Below are 22088 nucleotides of genomic sequence, written 5' to 3' on the forward strand. Positions count from 1 at the left end.
CCATCTAAAAACAGACTTATAATTTTATTGAAGAAATTTTAACAAGATAAAAACAATACAAATATTAGAAAATAAACAAGGAAAATGACAGAATAGTGAATAAGTAAGAAGGAAAATAGAAAGAAAAATAAATAGAAAGAAAAAGAAAAGATTATAAAGAAGTGGCTTTCAATATTTTTGACAGGGGGTATAAGTGCTTTTATATTTTACCCTCTCTCTCTCAAGTTACATCATAATTTCCTTCTTTCCATAAGCTAACCTTTCTAATCTTCAAATCCATAAATCACAAGTTCATTTTTCTTTTTTTTTTCAGCAAAAAGTCCATAAGGGGTTTCCACTGATAAATGTAGTTGTTGATCTTTCTCTAATCCAACAAGTTGATTTTGACATCTCTACTAGTTCTGTCATCTTCACCAACCATTCCTCTGTTGTGGGTATTTTGGAGTTTGTCCATTTTTGTGCATATAATAGTCTCGCAGCAGTATTCATATATATATAAATCTTCCATGGCTCTTTTCTAATTGACTATCCATTAATCCCAGCAAGAAAAGTTCTAGGTTCAGGTAAATGTTGATCTTTAAAATTCTTTGCATCATTATATATATTTGAACCCAGAAATTTCTGGCTTTTTTACAAATCCACCAGGCATGATAAAATGATCCTTCATGCTGTCCACATTTCTGTTGCCTTTGTGGGGCAGACCATATAGGAAACATGGCCAGATGAACTAATTCTACTTTATTGTAAAGCAGCATTGACAGAATCTTGCAAGTCTGAAAATACATTTCTCCCCATCTCCTTTACATCCCAAAAAACTAGGGAGGGTCTCTTCCGAGCCTCTTGCCCTGCCCACTATCCAGCTATGGGCTATGCTGTCTCTTCTTGTCAGTGCCTCTTTGCCCAGTCTCCCAAGGTCATTCTCACATACCATTATACTTTCCAACATAAATGTGAAGTACTGTTATAGATTCTAGACAATTTTTCTGGAGTCATATACCAAAAGTATGTCATTTTATAAAAATGATCTTTTAGGTTATAAGATAATGTAAATTTCAATATTTTTAACCACATATTTTCCTACTGTTCCATCAGTATATTATGTCCAAAGTTCTTAGTCCATACAGTCTTTCACTTGTTCTTCCGTTTCAAATTTCAACAAAAGTTTATGCATTTTAGCAATTACATGTTCATCATTTGTACATAATTTCTGATTTTAATCTTTAAAGCCCTTCATGGCATGGATATTTTAGGGACCGCCTCCCCCCGGTTATATCAACCCACCCCATCAGATCTCGCAGAGAAGGCAAGTTGCAGGTACCATTGGCTAGGGACCTGCATTTGGTGGCTCCCAGGAGATCTGCCTTCTCTGTTGTGGTGCCCACCTTATGGAATATCCTTCCTCCTGAGATTATATTAGTGCCATCCCTTTTGCTATTCCAAAAGGCCCTCAAGTCCTGATTATGCAATCAGGCCTGCAGCTCCCAGGGAACTGGAGACCTGCTTAGATGGCTCCATTGCTGAGGGCCATTTTTATTTTAACTCCCCTATGGTTTGTATCTTGGTTTTTATGATATTTATTAATGTGGTTGTTATATTTTTCATACTGTTTTTATATTTGTTTTTATCTCATTGCTGTACGCCACCCAGAGTTGCTTTTGGTGAGATGGGTGGCTATATAAATTTGCTAAATACATACATACATACATACATACATACATTCATACATAAATACATAATTCAACTTCAACTTCTGTCTTCTGCTGCTCAATTCCAAATGTCCTATTATCTACCTTAAATCTTTCTCTTAGCTGTGCATACAAAAATCATTGAAAACTAAATCCCTCTGCAGCCAACTGCCCTTTTGATTTCATCTTATATTCTTCATGTTCCTATTCTAACAATTCTCGATAAGTTAACACTTTTTCTTTACCTACTGTTTCTTTCCCGTAGAATGCTTCCTATGCTTCTTGTGCTGAGACCCATAAAGACATTTTCGGGCAGAATCTGGGTTTATATCTGTTCTCAATATGGCACTTCTAATATAGCAGGATGTGATCAGATACTTGAAGGCTTATTTATGTTCTCTGTTGTGACTTAATTGAATGGGGAGAAACTTTCGTAGAACATTGGAAGAAACTTTTTAATGGTAAGAGTATTTGGAGAATGAAACTAATTACTATGCTTGGATGAGCTGTTAGAGTGCTTCCAAGAAAGGCTATACCAAGACCAACCCCTCTAGTTTTGGATTTATTGATCATGTAAGAGTTTGGCTTGGATGGGTTTTGGACCTCCTTGAATGTCACAATGCTATCCCATCCTTTCCCCAATGCATATACTTTTCCCAGACTGGAACAATCCTGATAGGTCAGATATTGTGAGATAATGAGGCTTTCAGAGTCACCCAATGGGCTTCGTAATGACTGCATGGCATTTTCAACATTCTAACCATTACACCTCAATACCTGATGCCTTGCTGACCTCCAGTCCAATGGATATGAATCCAAATCTTCTTGATAGCTGTGCCAGAATGGCTCAGGCCCTGTCATGTTATTTCACATCCGTTTTTCCTGAACTTACTTTTTAGACAGAGTTATTTTTACTGAGAAAGGTGAACAACCTTGTGCCACAGGACCTTCCAGACACTTAGATGAAATGTTTTTTAGATAGGCAGGCTGGAATATGGATGCTTGGTGGTATTTTCCCCCTTCTGTAATATATTTTAAAACTCTCCCAGTTTAACTTATCAAAAGGTAGTGTTGCGGGGGAAGGATAAAAAGCTCAGAGACTGGTCTGAGTTGCATTTTCAGATGCCAGCAGATATTTTTAATTTTTTTAAAAATCAGAGTTACCTTTTCTGAATCATGTGCATGAATAATCCCCAGAATGGGTCCTTAGAATATTCTTCCCTGTAAATTACTTGTCCTCTTACCTCTAAATCAATGGCAAGTCCACCTTATCACTCCATGCACAGCAGTCATCATTTTCAGCATTGTGCACACAATCAATGGATTGTGTGAAATTGCACTTTCACGCACTGTTGCACCAAACACATTGTTGGCAGGGGAGATAGCTCAGTAGCACTGCAGAGGCTTGGCATGCAGGATCCCCAGCTGAAGTATGTTAGGTATGCGGATGGGTAAATCAGCAAAACTCAGGTCTGTAGAGTTGCTTATTTGCGTCACAAAAAGAAACTTTTATTTGGTCCATTTCTGCATCAATCTGGAATTTGTGCCCCTCCAAAAGAAAAGTCTACACAAAAGTGCAACAATCTTTTGTGTGCATTTCTTGAATTCTAGACCATATACCAACATTCTGAAAAATGCAGATTTTTTTTTTTTTGGTGAGGGCGTTCTGGTTGTTTAGTCACAAATTTTGTAACTAAAATCTGTTGCTTTGTGTGAGATGGGTGGCTATATAAATGTCACATATAAATAAATAAATGCATAATTAGAGATGTTCAAATGAATACATTTATATGCATATCCAAACAGAGAGAATCTGCTGGGGCTTACACTGGGAATATTTGCATTGTCTGTGAATGGCCTCACTATACAATGAATAACCAGAGAAAATATTTGGTAACTGGACCAATGCCACTGACCCATGCTGCTCACTGGATACTCCTGGACAGTTGAACTTTCCTTAAGCTGCAGAGTCTTCTTGAGCTCTGGTATATTCTTGTTGTTGGAGCAAAACTGCTAACTTGCTGGGAAACATCAGCGACTCAGTTTATTACAGTGTTAAGTAACTTGAATTGACAGTGCTAGGTTAGCTCAGCCTAATTTAGGTAGATAGAGGTGGACTGGACAGATTAACAGGAGCTAGGCAGATACTACAAGTATTGATTTGTGTGGTATGATTCTATCCACTAATTTAAATTTGGTCAGTTTGTTTGTTTTCCTCTCTCTCATAGCTGAAGGTTAATATACTGCATCTGCTAAAGAGAGATTTATATTGTAGGACATATCTATGACATTGCATATCAATATTAATGTTTGATACTGAATATTCAACTCAACTGATACTAATACTTAACCCCTGTGGTTATTTTATATTAATCTGCACATATCTCATTTTCTAACAACCATATCCTTTGATTGCCCTTTGTCATGACTTGTTCCTTGAATCTGATTATGCTTTGATCTTGACAATTGCCTTTGTTTCATGCTTTTGATTCTTAGGTCTCTTCCAGATGAGAGTATCTGTCCATCGGTGGAGCAGATGACACCTCCAATATTCTTACTGCACCAACACCAAGAGTAGGTGATTGCTCCAGGTCCCATCTTCCTTCTGCTTCAGTCATGTAGTTTGGGGTAAACATTGGAAACTTGACAGAAGCGAGAATATGAGGAGATCCGATTTGATCAAACATGCCAGGTGGCAGTATTGTGAAAATATGAGAAGGTATAATCTTGTTCCACTGATGGATTCTGGAGGAATCTTTCACCTGATGTGCATGATCAGCCTTGAAACAGTGTTGGGAATAGCAGCAAAACTCTATATTACTGTCAGAAACCAGAAATCATAGTGTTGAGAATCATCTTTTCCTGAGACCCAGAGCTTAATCAGATTAGAGAAAGCTTAGCTATATGACTCAAAATATGGCAGCTTCCTATGCTTCTATTTGGAAAGATTTCCAAATAGAGTGCAATATATCACTCCTCTCTTTGAGCTCATGCTGAAGTTCAAAGCAAAGATAGATATCTGATGGGATTTCTATGTTTGGATCTCTTTATGCTGTCCGATGTCCTTTAAAACAGTTTTGAGGGCTTTGATTTCCATTGCAACAGCTGCACTGAGAAGGAGAAAGAGTATGTATGTATTCATAATTTAGATTTTTATAGTCACCCACTTGATGAGTCTGGACAACCTGTAACTTTTTCTCTGCATTACTTCCCCAACTCAGGTGCTATTGTCTCCACGGAGGAAAAAAGAAAAAGGTGGGAAATTATCCCAATTTTTTATTAACTAGCTTTCTGTTTCCAAGAATTAATAACTGCAGCTTTGGAAAAAGAGTAGGAGAAGGATTTAGACTGAAAATGGCTCTATCTTTTATAAATCTTCTGTCTCAGCACCATGGTTCACATCAGAATGGAAATCTCTCCCCATCCCACATCAGATGTTTCAAAGAAATATAAAGTAGGCCAAGCCAAGTATCTTCTTCATCACATTTGATGGCCCTCAAAAGACCCATTTACCATACACATAGTGCCTTCTCAGAAAAACATAGCCAGAAAAATTGTTGGAAAAACCTGAAAACAGAGGACATTTTGCAAAAATATCTCCCAGATCCCCTAAATCTAATTTGATAGCAATGCATTTACCAATTCATTTTCCAGCTATAGTTAGTTAATGCGAATGACAGATTATTAGCACAATGAGTAAATCAGTGACAAAATTGTACCTAAATTTGCTCTCTGTGAAACCCCTTTTGCCCCCCTTAGCAGTTCTAAGTCCAAACCACCAGCAAATTTCTATATTGCACAGCTAGGATTTATAAATTCATTTTAGCCAAAAGTACATTGATGCAGTGCTTAAAACATTCCACCTGAATGAGAGTCTAGACCACACTCAATCCTAATTAATTCACTGCTTAGGCTTTGTGACTGCCCGTTATTGTACATGACAGCAAGGAGTTGTCTGAGGAGGAGGATGTCTGTAGGGAAACAAATGACTTTCCATTTCCTCATTTTACATATGCTGCTCAGAGCTAGTGCCTGGCCTTGCATATGTTGGTGTGCACAGTGTAAAATCTGCTCAGGCATTTGTGCATCATCATGCATTTTGTCACTCTGTTTTACAGGTGGTGTGTTTCTGCATATCTAACGGCAGGAAAATCCCTGGCCTGGGGCTATATCTGATAACTACTTATTGATATATAGCACTAATTCAAAGATAGCATTATTTTTTTCCTTTAAGGAGAGGGCCACCTTTTCTGTGAATCAAAAGCGGTCAGAAAGGCTGGGTGAATTTTCATCTGTTGCTCGTGGAACTGGCAACTCAAGCAGGTTGCAGTGGTGCGGCCGCATCTGTATCATTCACACGTTGCAACTGGTGCTGGAATTGTTTTGGCTTTTCCCCCCTCTTTTTTTACACCAGAAGAATAACTCCTCTTGTCTTTTAGCATAAATTGCTATACTCACTTTATATAAGCACTTTTCTACGAGCCCAGCTCAGCCTATAACAGCACAAGACAGAGAAACCTGCTTCAATCACATTCAGGATTCCCTGAAGTTCTACCATTGCTTCTGAGCCTTTGTGACCCAGCGCATAGTTTCACCAGGCCTGTCAATCAGTAACTGCTTCTTTGAGTTCTTGTAAACTTATCTTGGTGTATCAGTGATTGTATTTAGCCTCCTTGTCTTCTTGTAACCTCTATTCCAATTGCTTTTGATTTTTTCAAGGAACAGGTTCTTTTCCAATGGTGCTTTCTTTTGCACTAGGTGTCCACAATATCTAAACTTTAGCTTCATTATTAGTGGTTTCAGTGAGCACTCTAGCAGGCTTATTTAATCTAATTTTATTTCTTTTCTTGTGGTCCAAAATATTCTCAATAATATTCTCTAGCACAGCAATTCAAAGGCTTCATTCTTTTTTCTTTCCATCTTTCTGATGATCAGTCTTTCACAGCCATATGTTAAAATTGGAAATCCATAGCCATGACAATCCATATTTTTGTTGTCACTGTACTGTCTTTGCACTTTAATATTTTATCCTGATGTCATAGTCTTTCTCCCAAGGAGCAGATATCTTTTTGTTTCATGGCTACAGTTGTTAACCCTGTGAATATTTGAGGAAGATATATTCCGTTACTTCATCAACTTCTTCTCCACAACCTGAATCGGGTTGGAATTGTCTATTGATATAATTGTGTTTTTGTTTAATACTGATTGACAGATTGGCATTTTTACTTTCTTCTTTCACCTTCAACAGAAGAGTCCTTAAGTTTTCCTTCCTTCCAGACATCAAAGTTATAGCATCAATATATCTGAGGTTGTTGTTTCACCAAGAAATTTTACTTTTAATTTCAATATCTCCCTCTTCCAGCATGTATTATTTCTAGATTGCATTATCAGCAGTAATGGACAAGATCAAGATCAGACTGCTCCTAGAATATTGCTTTCAGTTCTGGGCATTTTGCTTTAGGATGGATACTGACCAAGTGGAGCATGTCCAGGGGAGAACAACCAAGATGATAAGTATTCTGGAAGAAAAACTTAAGAGGAGCAGTTGGAGGCATTGCTTATGTTTAGACTGGAGAAGAGAAGACTATAGGGAGACATGATAAATATCTTCAAGTATCTGAAGGGCTGTTATGGAGAAGGGGGACCAGAATATTTCAGAATCATTCCAGAAGACAAAACAAGAAACATGGATTGAAATTACAAGAACTAATTTTCAGTTAGGGGGACGCGCTGGCGCAGCGGCTTAATGATGCTGAAAGTTGCCGGCCAGAAATGGTCGACACTTCAGCGGTTTGAGCCCAGCTCCGTGCAGCAGAGTGAGCTCCTGCTTCCTCCCCAGCTCCTGCCAACCCAGCAGCTCGAAAACCTCCGTGAGTAGATAAATGGGGACTCTCACCTCAGTGGGAGGAAAAATGCTGGCAGCGCTTGCATGGGAGACGGGAGCAGTTGCCGATAACGCAGAAGCCGCGCACACCTGAAAAAGGTGCGAAGCAACAGAAACCCCGCCTCCTGCGCTCGCCAGCTGGGCTCTGCTCTAGGAAGAAGGCTCTGGCAGACCACTTCCGAAACACCTTGCCTTGAAAACTGCAGGGACTCGTCCAGGCAGTCGCCACAGAATCGGTCACGATTGAGTGCGGATTAGAAAAAAAAAATTCAGTTAGTCAGTTTCCTAAGACAAGAGCTATACAAAAATGGAGTAGATTTCCTTGGGAGATGGTGAACTCTCTTTTGCTGGAAATCTTTAAACAGAGGCTGGATAGCCATCAGCCTAGGTTGCTGTAGTGATGGATCTGTGCACTGGGCTGGGGGCTGGATTAAGTGATCTCCAAGATCTCTTCCAAACCTTGCATTCTGTGATTCTAGGAAGACAGACTCACATATTTAGGCTGCTTGAATGTTTTAGCATAAAGTTGCTATGTGACTACCATAACCAAGGAAAAACTATTCAGGGGTACAGCTTAGTAACAACAATATCCAAACATAACCACTTCCCATCCCCCAAATCTATTGGGGACTGGCTGGAAAAATAAAAACCTGTCCATGGCTGTTATTTTTCTGTTCATTTGCTAGTCTTACAATATTGCACAAAGTTGAGCTCAGGCAAAAATTAGCACAATGCAAACATTGAAAATGGCTTCCATTTGGTTTGTCTGGCTCAGGAAAAGAACATTCTAATATGAGCAATCCTTCACAGTGAGCGAAGCAATGGGTTGATCAATTAGCATTTATCTCCTGACTGAATGGTCAATCTGCTAGGAGGTTTGAGATTAATACGGAACTGCTTGGGTATGCATAAAAAGATGTTTCCACAATCACAAAGTATTAATCATATTAAAAGCCCAATCACATCTAATAAGCATTTTGCTACCATATGGATTACTTTGCACTCACATTATACTGTCTTATTTCTCTTGTCCTTTATTATTCTATACTTGATGAACAGTTGCTGAATGAGTCCACTGAAAAGCATTCTGAGTTTTTGTTTCACAGTTGCATTGTAAAACTTCATTTCCCATCACTTTATTATTACTATGTATTTGATGAACAGTTGCTGACTGTGTGAATTTGTGCCCATTGGAAAACACTGAATTATGTGAGATTATGTAAGATGACATGAATAAAAACATATCTGCTCTGTGATTTTTATACACTTTCATGCAGTAAAGTGAGAAATATGTATGCGTGAACCAAATCTTTTCCATAGATGTGTACATAATGTTTGCAGCAGGAATGGAAATAGAGGATTGATAATGTGCCATGGAAAACAGATTCATCTGTGGTTATGTGCTGGGATGTAGAAAAAATGTATGGCAGTGCCCCAATGTCTGCAAACACCCATAAAGGAAACAGCAGCTTAACCATAGTAAATGTAAGTATTAATCCACAAAGTAAGAAAAAAATGACTTGGCAAAAATCACAAATTTGTGGTTGGAAAGATTTGGACCCAAGTTTTGATAGATTTGTGGTTGGAAGTTGCTGAGAGTTTCAACGATGTATCCAATGAACCACATTTTTATGGCATACTTCTTACCTTGTTAAATCACTCCATTGAAAGACATAAAACTTTTAACCAAGAAGAAACAATGGGTTGTTTTACCAATATGATATAAACGGCAGCTTTAACAAATTCCATTTTAAGCAGGAGCTTTCTTTTTGATTAATGTTGCTGCATCCCTCCATTGCATAGGCTTAAACAGATTATTTATTTTGCATCAGCAGACAAAAAGTATCCCAAAAGGAGAAATCTAATATCATTATACATTGTTAGTATGAGGATATACTTGCAAATATCAAATATGGGAATATGTATATCAAACAAAAGAATCAGAGTAAGAGACCAGTCTATACTATGCATAATTTTATTAAACTATAAGCATTGTACAAAAAGGGGAAGGTTAAAACTCTTAGTAACACAAGAAGGAATATATAGGTACAATCATGGTTCCATCAGGGCTCTCTGTGTACTTTTCCATCATGCTTTCTCAAAAGCAGCCCTTTAAGCCTATATATACATACATATTCAAAACCAAATCTGTAGATGTCTACTCCATAACAAACAGAATGAAATGCCAGAACCAGAATAGAACTCATAAAGGAATTCCAATCAAGCCAGATACATCTTTGTTTACTACTTACTTACTTACTTAGTAGGTTATCATGGCCTCCATGTGCTGAAACAACAAAATCCTATGCACACATCTGATAATGCAGTTAGAAACCATTTTTTCCATTCTGAATTTACATGATCTTCAAGCAGAAACAACTTCTACCTTTGAAGCATCCTCCCCAGATGATAAGGGCTGTGAGGTACAGGTTTGGGTTATATCATGATGGCTATAGACATGCGTTATTATAGAAATGCAGCACTGAAACTACTTACAGCAACTACATTTCAAGACAGAAATAATGGCAAAGATGAAACTGAATATGAATCAATATTCACAACATTCTACTCCACTCAGCCATCTCACTGAATCCACAGGATGGGGGAGGGGGGGCTGTTGTCAGGATAGCCCACTCAGACCTTCATGACAGGCAGGTTCAGACACTCAAACATTCAGTCCCAACAAGGCATGTCTGAGGATCACATAGTCAAAAGCAGGGAGATTACCCACTTCCCTCCCTTTTTGCTAGCGGGAAAAGTTTCAGACATTCAGCTAGGAAGAGCAAAGGAGATTACTTTTATTTTCAGTGTGTGTTAAGACTACTTCATTGTCTGTGAGTTTGTTCTATGCAAGCTCAGTAATTGTGTGTATTAAGTAGCTGTAGACAGTAAGAAAGATGACCTTGATGGAGATATGCAGGAACTGTTACCAAGGCAGAAGGGGCTGAAACATTTCTGTGGAGTTGATTTCCTGGTCTGGTCTACCTAGTGGGACTGACGGGAACAGAGCAAAATCATACTAAGGTCTGCCAAGAGTCCTTGTATATTTTTCTATTGGATAATTTTGAAAAGATTTGCCATGTGAGGAACCTATATATGTGTTTTTTGAGAATGTTTAACTGGGTCTCTGTTGTCAATGGCCTGGATCTCTGTGGTTCATGTCTGATTCTTATCAGCCCTTTACCTACAAAGTGGGTAGGGCATATATATCTGGGATGAAGAGGCAGGAGCCAAACAAATCTTGGAAGTCAAAGACTGCATGAAACTAGAAGAGTTCATGACCCAACTATCTGCCTGGATGTACAATCAAGTATTGCTAAAGAAAATAGGAGAGATGGCTAGATGGTGGCAGAATCCAGATTTCAGGGGGTAGTGGAGATGGAGAAACATGGCCATCCAAAGTTATTTGTGAAGTGAGATGTACACCTTGACCAATGCTTATCACACAGTATCAGTCCCCAGCCCAAATGAGTACCTTTGGTCAAATTTCCTGACCAACCAACTTTCAAGGGCTTCAAATGGGGAGAAGCAGGACATCTCAAGAGAGATTGTCTCAAAGTGAAGACCCAAGTAAACCAGGCTGGATCTAAAAGTCATGGCCCAGAGAAACTTCCCAATAAAGATATTTTTATACTCAGTATGGATGCTATTCCACCCACCAGATGAGTAGATATGATAGCAGCTAGACATTGATTAGTGGCCCAGAGGGATAGTGGGGTCACAATCTCCACCAGGTGTGCCACACTTGTCAAAGACCAATACTTGGCACAGAACAAGAAGTGCAAATGTTGTTTGCCAAAGGCAAAGAGAAGTAGCCCTTGTAAAGCTATGCTTGCAGAGCTTGCAGTCATCCTATTCCAGTGTTGTCCAAACTTGGCCACTTTAAGATGAGTGGACTTCAACTCCCAGAATTCCCCAGCCAGCATGGCTGGCTGGGGAATTCTGGGAGTTGAAGTCCACTCATCTTAAAGTGGCCAAATTTGGACAACACGGTCCTATTCAGAAGAAATTCAGCAAGATACATATGGGGTACCTTCCCACCAGGACCAAAGGATCAAGATGGACCTTCTAATCTTGACAACAAGAGATCACCCAAAGTTTTCCTTGGAAACTTTGGGTATATATTATCTGAGATGTATTCTTCCAACCAGATAAATTCTGGAAAATGGTAGTCTTTAAAAATTGCATTTCTAATTGCATGGGTATAGCATAGGTACAACTAGTCTGTTTTTTTTTTTTCTTTTAGCCTCTATTAAGTAAATTCTTTCTTTTATCTAACTACATTATCAAGTAGACATATAAGAATTTAGCTTTTACTGTATATGTTGCTATTTCAGCTGAAAGAAGCAATAATGAGCCGCTGAAAAAGTAAAGGGAATTTGTCTGGCTTGGTTGGAGTTTCTTGATGATTTCTACAATAGTTCTGACATTCTTTTCTGTTTGAACTCATTTACTATGGATCAGATGTTTACAGACTTGATCTCATGTTCATGTATATGGGCTTATAAGACTACCTTTGTGGATGGGATGATGGAAAGCTATAATAGAAAGCCTAGCAGAACAATGATTGCATCTGTATATTCCTTCTTGTGTTATCAAGAGTTTTAACCTTTCCCTTTCCATTCAGATATGTACTGTAATGGCTTATTCCTTAGCCAAACTAATACTTAGGCTTTACACAGTTGCATTTAGCATGGGTTGGCATCCTCCTTTGATCATTTCATTTGATATTCATTTAGTGAATGAGGGATCTGTATTTTTCTTTTCTGTTCCAAAGAGCCATGCTTATCTGGAGCAGCGCAAGGCAGCTTTCATTCATTTCAACAAGGCACTTTGTTCAGTAAGGCAATGAGCTTTGCTTTCACTTCATATTGCCTAGCAGCCCCTACTGCATCTCTCCCAGCACCGGCAGCCACCATGGAGGAAAACTACACAGAGCAATAGGAAATATTGTTGGTACACTGCTTTGGTGGTTGAAGCAAGGCTGCCATGCTACTTCATGAAGCAGCTTCAGTTTTGTCTGAACACTTGAAGTGAAACACCTGCTCAAAGATTTGCACAGTCCTCCTCTATACGATACCCCATAGTCTCCAAGAATAAGTATTATCCAAAGAGAGAATATGTTGAGTCCTTCTTGATCACTGGCAATAGAAGAACAGTTTGTTACAACTTCATTTTGGTAAGATCAAGAGACTCATTTATTTTTAGACCAATGTGATCGAATGATACACACATTTCAGTTTCTACATTTAAAAAGTGTTCTCAGTGCTCAATTCTTGTTTGTTAGGAATTCTTCCAAATGTATAAGGCAAAAAAGCATTTTGTGCCCTCCATTATATATCTACAAAGAAAAGAGAGTTTAAAGTGCAGTAATTTAGATAAGTAGTTAGGGAAAGAGATGCATTCTTACGCAATGATTGTGTTGACTGTTTTTCCAACACCAAAATATGTGTGTGCTATTACTTTTCTACTTTTTTATGCTACTGTTAAATACAGAATTGGATTCTATTATATTCTTCTATGACGGCAGCACAACCATTAACTCCACTCTGTTTGCAAAATGTGTTCTTCTGGTGCACAAAGGAATCTATTTCTGATTTTGTAGAAATGTTTTTTACCGTGAAGGCATACCAATAAAACTGTTTTCTGATGCATCTATACATGTAAGCCAGAGTTCAAAAAATAGAATAATACTGTCCAACTTTAGTTTCACTTCCTGGGTTATTGTTCTGTTACTACCAAAAAAGCCTTTGACAACAGCTGACTTCTTAACTTCTAAGAGAAGAATGCTTCCTGAGCTAATTTAAGAGATGAAAACAGCTAAAGGAATGAGTGCAGTGTCTCCATCATTCTATTCAGGCTCCCTATTCTATCCAGTGCTTTGTTAATTTCATTCATTTTTACAATGTATACATGCAGTTAGGATTCTATTGCACATTGGAAGAGCTGACAGTGAGAAATGATGATGACTTTCCAAAGGTCATCCTGGGAATTGATAACTGAAATGAGCTTTGAATCAAGATCCAAACAACTATTTAACCCAATTCTCTCCAACCTGGTACCTTAATGTGTTGCACCCCCATAATTCTCAGCCAACATGGCCAAACTTCACTGATGTTCTGACCTAATTGATAGATCCTCTGTCTGTCTTTCAATTTTTCGTTAAAAATAGTGTGTTATAGGTAAGCCACAAACATTCTGCCTGCAAAGACAGGATCCAATCATGGAAGATAACGATGACAACATCTACAGTACTGACTTCTGTGATGTTGTCAATTTCACATGCATACATAGGGCATCTGGTTTCACAGTTTGCTTTGACTGTTATGATGAACTGGCTGCTGAAATAAAATTTGACCAGTGGCTCCCTAGATGGCTATCCTTGAGCACTACCAGTCAAAATACTTTGTGCAGCTATTCTGTCTTTCTCTCCTTTAATGGATGTTTTGGTGAAAAATGAAAAACATGGCAGTAACATAGGAGGATTTCATAAGGAGAACTGTTAATTTGGCTTCCAATAATTTTCATGAATAAGGCAGGTCATTTCCAAGATTAATACCTATTTTAAAAGGAATATCATACAGCATAATTTTGAACTGGGACTTGCCGGACCATTTTGCTCTAAAGGCTAAAAGAAGACGTGAATATATTTAGACTAATAGTATGGATATGTTTTACTATGCCCATAATATAATTAGCTGATTGTAATTTTTCCTTTCCTGAGTCAGAAGAGGATCAGTTCCATCAACATTTGTTCAGTCGAGTTGCTGTTATTATTTCTCTTATTCCTGCATATGCTACATGAAAACAGTTGATTTATCATTTTTGTTTTCTTGATCTCACAATTTCACATAGAAATCAGTTTAACATTTTAAGTTCTCAGTTACTGTCAGTGGTAGAAATTCAAGAAAGAAAAGGACACTGTGGTTATTAAAAAAAGGTTATTTTTGTATTTTAAAACTTCCATTGTTGCTATTTCCGTCTAGAAAGGAAATGCATCAGAAGAGTTCTCTTTTTGTCACTGGGAGATGTTTTTGGACCATGTAGGTCTTCGCACGTGTGATTATAGAATTAACATTTTCAGTCAGACCTTGCTAAACATCTCTGGATTCTTATAAAGTGCCTTTGTAAATATCAGGTACAGTTCTCATCAATCAGTACTGCAATTCCTTCAAATCCATCTTTTCTTCATTCTGTTGTGCAGAGTAGAATGTGGAAAGGACTAAGAACAACAAAAACACTCTAGAATGGAATGCCTTCCTCTCCGATTTTTCCCCACTGATTCTGAGGTTAAATATCTGTAAAAAATTTTTAAGATTGAATTCTGCCCCTTTCCTTAGCACATTAGTAGACTGTGGGAGTGACATGGGTATTATATATCTTGAAGCATAGCATTTAATAAAATATCTGTTTTCATTCTAATTACCATGCTAGTTAAGTATGGGCTGGATGACATGACAATAATGTCCACATATGGCTGGGTCAAATCATACTCAAAAAGCGCCCTTCAATGGTTCTTCCACAAAGTGGAGCAGATGCTACAAGAATCCATCCTGGGTATTGTCCTATTGAAAATACTTTATTAGTGATTTAGATGAGGATGCAGAAAGAATGCTTACCTAATTTTCAGATGATGTAAAATTGGACAGTATAGATGATATTCTAAAAGGCAGAAGTTAGATTATAGGCTAGAAAAATAGACTGGAGATAATGGAATGAAATTTAACTGAGATAAATGCAATTTTCCTCACTTAACATATAGAAATCGAACGCATAGATATAGAATGTACGTACCTGCTATGGAAATAGTGCTTGAAGAAAAAAGTTCTTAGAATAGTAGTTGAGTACAAGCTGAATAGGAGTCAGGAGTGTGATGTGGCTACAAATGAGGTGCATGACATTTTAGATTGTATCAACAGAAGTATAGTTTTCAAATTACAGAAAGTAGGAAATCAATTTTATTCTGTATTGTTCAGATGCCACCTCATGCATTGTATCCACTTCTGGGCACCACATTTTAAAGTTCAGAGAATGGCAGTGAGAATCATATATTCATTCTAATATATGATCCCCTTTACGTTGCTCCCTTTTATTCTAAGACCACATGCCACCATTGCAATGCACAGTCTTTGCGCATCAGAGCTGTTTTCACTTTGGTTTTGAAAAAACAATAGTTCAAGTTTTTTTTTTCCAAAAAAGAAGATGAATAGGAGACTATAAAATCTTAAGAAAAGAGGCTGAAGGAACACGGACTTTATAGCCTTGAGAAGTGAAAACGAAGGGCTCTATCTCACAGCTGACTTAGGTTGCTTCTCACCAGTCCTTGAGCTGGAAGAAGACTATACAGTCTGCCCCACCAGCAATCCCTATCCTGCCACAGGCATGATGCTGCAAGTGGTGCTGTCCTTGTCTACCGTGTACAGGGCATACTAGGTATTAGGGGATTTACCTAGCTTTGTGCCTCTCCCTTCCCACCAAATGTTATCAGCTGGCAGGAAAACATCCATCAAGCATTCTTCATAAATGTGGGACAAGGCTAAGAGGGAGGGAGTTTTCAGAGATGGCTATCAAAACTTGCTCTGGTTTTGTGGAGGATTTGTTCAAAGCGAGCCCAACTATTTACTGATAATTGGGCTCTTTCTGAACATGACTTTAGAGCTAATCCAGAATATGCTACATCTGAGTTCAAAAGCAGTCCAAACTAGCGCTGACAGATGCATAGAGAACTGTGCCCTGAAGCAAGAGAGAGAGATAACTCTCTCCTTCCTGTTTCACTGTGCTGACCCACTCCCTTAGCCACTGTTGGTCATCTGGCCATGATACCAATGGTTGGTGAAGCACATCAGTTTGCACCACAGCAAAACTGCTGCTGTTTGTTGCCTGCTTAAAGGGGAATACACTAAACTGCTAAGGACAACTTTAAGCTGCCTCAGATATGGGTGGGGAGGAGATGAAGGCAACAACGTGAGGACATGGCAGAAAAAGAGGTTGCTGGGCCACGTTTGTTTTCTGCTTCAAAGGAAGCGGGGAAAAGCCACGGAGGGTTAGATGCACCATCATTCCAGCAATATCTAAAAAGGTGCAACATGGAAGGCAGTCAAGAGTTGTTCTCTTTCATCCCAGGGTGTAGGTTGTGGAATAATTGGTTTAAGTTACAGGAAGGCAGGTTCTGATTGAATGTTAGAAAAACATTCCTAACAGTAAGAGCAGTTTCACAGTGGAACCAATTACCCAGAGAAGCAGTGGGCTCCCCTTGGCTAAATGCCTTGAAACAAAGGCTAAGCAGCCATCTGCCGGGATGTTTGGATTTGTATTTCTGCCCTGAGCAGGGGGTTGAACTGAAGGCCCCTTTGAACTCTAGGGCTCCTGTCATTTCAGAAATATCACTGAAAATCCCAACGTGTTCTTTTGCCTTAGGTAGTTTGCTCCAGACACAGAGGGAGAGGGCAGGAGAGACAAAGAGAAAGACAGACAGTTGTTGCAAGCTCAGTGTGATAGAGAACATGGAGGAATGTCCCCAGTGTAAGATAAATGATACTGCTGGCCTCAGGACTAATTATCCTCAGAGACATCACTGACTGAACAGCTACGTAGGCCAGAAAATAAAATGATATCTTCTGGTTAGAGAGAAAATGTTGGTAACAACATTCCCACTGTAGATGATTAGATGATTATCAGGCTTGCTCTTGTAGTTCCACATTTGTCTGCAGTGTCTCTACAGGCAACGTTTATTTTGTCTTTCACAAAACCTCTTGTTTTCTCACTTGTGTGGATGCTGTGTGTCTACATTTCAAAAGTCTTTTTTCTCCAAGGCCTTAAAACTTTTTTTTTTAAATCTACCATTAACCTAAAAGTGATCAAGCTTTGATGAATTAGAGGAAAAACAACATTTTTACCCAGCACCTACCTCAGTAGCCTAAAGAATCCCTCTATCCAGGAGTTTGTAGTGAAATGCTAATTACATTACACTCAAATACTCTCAGGTGATCTCTGTCAACAAATAAGTGGAGGCCTGCACATTTTTGGGGAGTAGATTTTCTCCCAAATGTTTATTAGCAGAGGAACAATGCATATGCAAAATGTGCTTCTTTAATAAATATTATATGCAAACCTCATGCATAACCCTACATTTATTCTGCTGTAATTATGCAGCATTTTTATGTGGGACCATGTTATGTATTGCAGCCATTGAGGTTGCCACTGTTTATACAAAGAGGAGTCTAAGCATGGCTGGGGAATTCTGGGAGTTGAAGTCCACAGATCCTAAAGTTGCCAAGTTGGAAAAACACTGAGCTAAGGCCTCATCCTCACCGCCCCCTAAAGTTGCCTTGCTAACCGTTTTTAAAGGCTGCATGCTTGGGATATTGTCTTTGTCTCATCCACAGCTTACACTTATCTTTCACTAGTTTAGAGTAGTATTTTCCTCCTCTCCTAACACAAGTCTTGCCATGTCATGCTCTACACTGCTTCATGGATGCTGCTGCTAATTATGCAGTCAGGCCCCCGAGGCACAACAAGGCTCAGCATTTGGGCAAAGCAATTTGTGCTTTCATTCCTATCAGGCATTGGAGGAAGGCACCTTCACATAACTATGAGGAACAACCCTACATTTCTTCCCAACCTCACAATGCAGGGATAAAATCAAGGCAAGTCTTTCTCCCTTCCCTGCCATTCCTCCTTCCTGGAAAAAATAAAACAAAACAACTATTCACAAAAGGTATTCTTCTGTTTAACCAGTTCATATTTTATTAATGTTTGTGGTCCTAAAAGTAGCTTCAAACTTCAGTAAGTGGATTCGTACAGACTATGATATTTTAACTAGCTGCAGAACGTGCTTGCGTAACCATGGACAAAAGAGATATGCTTGCTGTGTTCAGTTCAAGCCTCTTTGCACACTCCCTTTAACTTCTCCAGGCAATGAGCAGAGAAGCCATGAAAAGCAACAGTCTTCCAACAGACAAAGAATTTGGAACTTTCGGGTTTCCTCCTTAGCAAATATGCAGGTGGCATTCATAAATTAGAATTTTTTAAACAAGGCCCTTGGAACTTGTGCATTCATATGTTGCGATCAAAAAGCTGTGAATTTTCTGATTTTTGTCACAGTCCAATGAGATTGGGTAGGTGGGGGCAGGGGAGAATCAGATGCAGTTAAATTCACTCTGGCTGGCAGAATTGTGGAAGTAATTTATTTGACAATGGAATTGTCAAAAACTTTTTGAGATTTCTTGCCTATTGAGCTGGAAAGTAATTCATCAATTCCTATTAACTCCAGTTACCAATAAGAGATGCCTTTATTTTCCTCTTAGGGAACATAAAATGCATGCCACCTATATTTTATATTTTATATGCTATCATGAATTTCTCAATTTATATGGGTACAACTCCCTGTTTTGAAATCTTCCTCCAAAGGAGGGGGAAAAAGGATAATTTTTTAAAATAGTATTTCACATCGGCTGTGCTGCTTTAATAAGCAAACTATGAAGCATCTATTGCAAGTTTTCATTTGCCTCTGCCAAGTTTCTTTAGGTACGGTATTTCAGACCTTTCCTGTAGCTTCCACTTTTTTTTTTTTTTAGGTTATTTTCTTAGTGAATATGTTCTTCCTCAAAAAAGGCAGTACAATCCTATCCATGCTGACCTGGGAGTAAGTGGAATTTACTTCTTAATGAAGATGTATTGGTTTATGCCATAAGGCTACTGTATATTGCTAAATCTATGCATACAATTTGGTGTATGCATGAACAGTCACACTGCAACCCTGCATCTGAATTCAGAAGGGCTTCCTTTTGAATAGACAAGATGGCAGGACTCTGCCTGACTTGTTGCAAAATCAGCAGAAATTTAAATACATTCTAAATAGACACTGCTCTGCTCTACTTTTCTTTTTTTTAATTTGCAGATCTAAAGGAAGAATGCTATATCAATAAAAGGATTGACTGGGTAGTTTCAGATGATAATTTTGAAGTTGGAGAAATGCACATCTAGTATGACTAGACCTCTACAGTCCATGCATACATACTATTGTTTAAGCACCATTCCCCCTGCGCTTCTTTGTGGCATCCAACAAAATGGGATCAAGTGGCCCCAATATCTGTACTCAATTAATGCCATGATGGGACTTTAATGTAATGTCTTCCTAGATGCAGCACCTTTCTTGTAGGAGCATCTATCATGCTTCATATAATAGCAGATCCAGAATAGTCTTATATAAGCTTACAGAGGAAGAAGTAGATGGGGTGGAGAGAAGATGAGATGAAGATGATGAAGAGATTGGGGAGAGGATATGTAATAGGAGAAGAGAGGAAAAACTGCATTCAAGGAGACAAACGAATATAGTATTTAATGGGCCACCTGATCTTCTCACCTCCTTTTCCAGATTCTCAAATGGTCAAATTGATTGCAATTGGGAAGTTGGATCTGGCAGTCTTTGTCCTGATCAAAACCTCCTTCCAAGGGCCTCTTTCAGCTGGCCTCAAACTGATGGAGTACTTTTACTTATAGCCTTAAGTGGAATCATGTGTCTATGTTTGAATGCATATGAGAGAGAGAGAGAGAGAGAGAGAGAGAGAGAGAACCTTTACTTAGGTTCCCTGATAGGACTGAAGCTAGAACTCATCTTGTTGTTCTAAGCTCTCTCTGTCATTCATCATTCCCCATGGCCACAATCCTTATTCCCCTACTGGTCCCTCAACCTAAAACCTTCAGCCTATCTTCAGAGACACAAGGCAAATTTCCTACAGAACAGTTTACCTACAGTCAAATAACTATATAGCCATCTTTGAATCATCATGCACTTAATCATTTGCTAGCTTTGTGGGAATGTTTTGGGGCTACACAAGGATGCCTTCCCCACTCACAGACTTTGGCCCAAAATTAGCTGTTGTTGCTGCTGATTTTCAGGAACTGCTTCTTTCTCTGTTGCAAAAGGGAACACTCTATGAAAGGAGACCAGGCCAAGTTCTGTGGGGCCTCAACGTCTTGGAAACAGCTGTTGAATACCTCCAAACCTTGTAACCAAATTATAATACAACAGAAGGGGGAAATTCTTGAATATATGATTGAGATGTAGTTCCACTAACTCCATTTAATTTTAATTAAATGAAAATTAAAAGGGAAATGGAAATGAACTTTAGTTTTAGTCCAGATCCTACCTGTTACTTTTAGATGTGTGCCTCCCAATGCTCTACTCAGAGGGCAGTTCTTAATAACCTGGTTACAAGCAGTGTCACATGGCTGAAAAAAGGGAAAAATAGATGGTAACAATTTGGAGTGATTGATTGAGTCCTGGGGAAGTACACAAATAGGATGTTGTAAAAGGTTTTGTTTTATTTATCTTTCCTAATGTTTTAGAACAGAGTAGGAAAGCATCCCATTAATTAAAATTGAGCATATTAAATTAGGAGGTGTAGCAGAAAATAGACTAATCACTTAGTCATTTATTGGGTATCCAGAGCTCATATAATTTACTATGCACCAATTAAATGTAAAATAAATCCTGACTCATGGGAAATTGTATTTGCTGGCTTTATATTAAGGCAGAGGTTTCTGTTACTAAACACAACGTGCCTGACCATGATGAAATGTGTATTGTGACATCCAGAGTTCCTTGCTTTGGTACTTGTGTTGCAATGTTGTGCGCCAGTACATGAAAAAGTGACATTTGCTTCGTTTACATTTTTTCACCATCTTCCCCCTTTGCCCTCCCTGAACATGCTTATGTGTTAGACGCTTCCTTCATTCCAGGATGAACTCATTCCTTATTCCATTATAGAATAAGCATGAACTCGCGGGGGGGGGGGGGGGCTATACTTCTGCCCTATAAAGCAATGCATTCTGTTATATTTTCTGGTCAGCAAAGGGACTGTAGCAATGGTACTCTGACACTGTGTCAAAGTCTTCAGACATCTGATGTAGCCTTTCCACTGTCTCATTACAAAATAGCCTGGGACTACTTTTGGGCAGAGAAGTTCTCCTGCATCTTTTTCTTACCAGTTCTCATTCAATTTGTTGAAAGACAATTTGCTATGAGAAATTACTTCAAAGAAAGGCGTTCTTGCATTTGCTTAGCTACAGGATGACATTGGGGTTTGTGCATGTGTGAATGCTTTGTCTTTCATTGTGCAATCATTCTCTAGTGGTCTTTAGCCTCCTCACTTTGCCCTGCTTCCCTTACCTCCTAAAGGAACTCCTCCCATTAGACTTTTAAAATAGAGGTGTTACTGTTATTACTGCAGGGGAATTCTGCTGTTAAGAAATTGTTGGAGAATTTCTCCTTCTCCTAGAGTAATCATCCACTCAGCATTTGTGTCAATATATTTGCTATAGAATTTTGAAAGAACATAGTGTCTAATTCCAGTTGGGAAAATAGAGTGACATCATAGGGTCTTTTTACGGAACTTTGGAGAATAAAAAGAATTGTATTTATTGGATTCTGGAACCTGCTCACAGTGGCAAATAAAACACCAGACCAGCCTGTCCTTCTCCTGGTCTAACTATTCAGCTACTTGGAAAAAGATTCT

At 38.6% G+C, this 22088-nt stretch overlaps 1 long non-coding RNA gene across 3 annotated transcripts in view; it reads left to right on the forward strand.

Moving 5' to 3' along the window:
* LOC148217115 (uncharacterized) overlaps positions 1-9187 on the forward strand; it is a 34323-nt gene extending 25136 nt beyond the window's left edge. For 2 of the 3 annotated variants that reach the window (XR_015796575.1, XR_015796576.1), the window contains one exon: positions 4182-9187. This is a non-coding gene — a long non-coding RNA (uncharacterized LOC148217115). The remainder of the gene's footprint in view (positions 1-4181) is intronic. The other variant, XR_015796574.1, reaches the window with a different exon arrangement.
* The last annotated feature ends 12901 nt before the right edge of the window (positions 9188-22088 follow it).

Source organism: Python bivittatus, unplaced genomic scaffold (assembly GCF_059951505.1).
Source record: "Python bivittatus isolate LINGU-HERP-01145 unplaced genomic scaffold, Pbiv_v1 ctg000020_np1212, whole genome shotgun sequence".
NCBI classification, from domain to species: Eukaryota; Metazoa; Chordata; class Lepidosauria; order Squamata; family Pythonidae; genus Python; species Python bivittatus.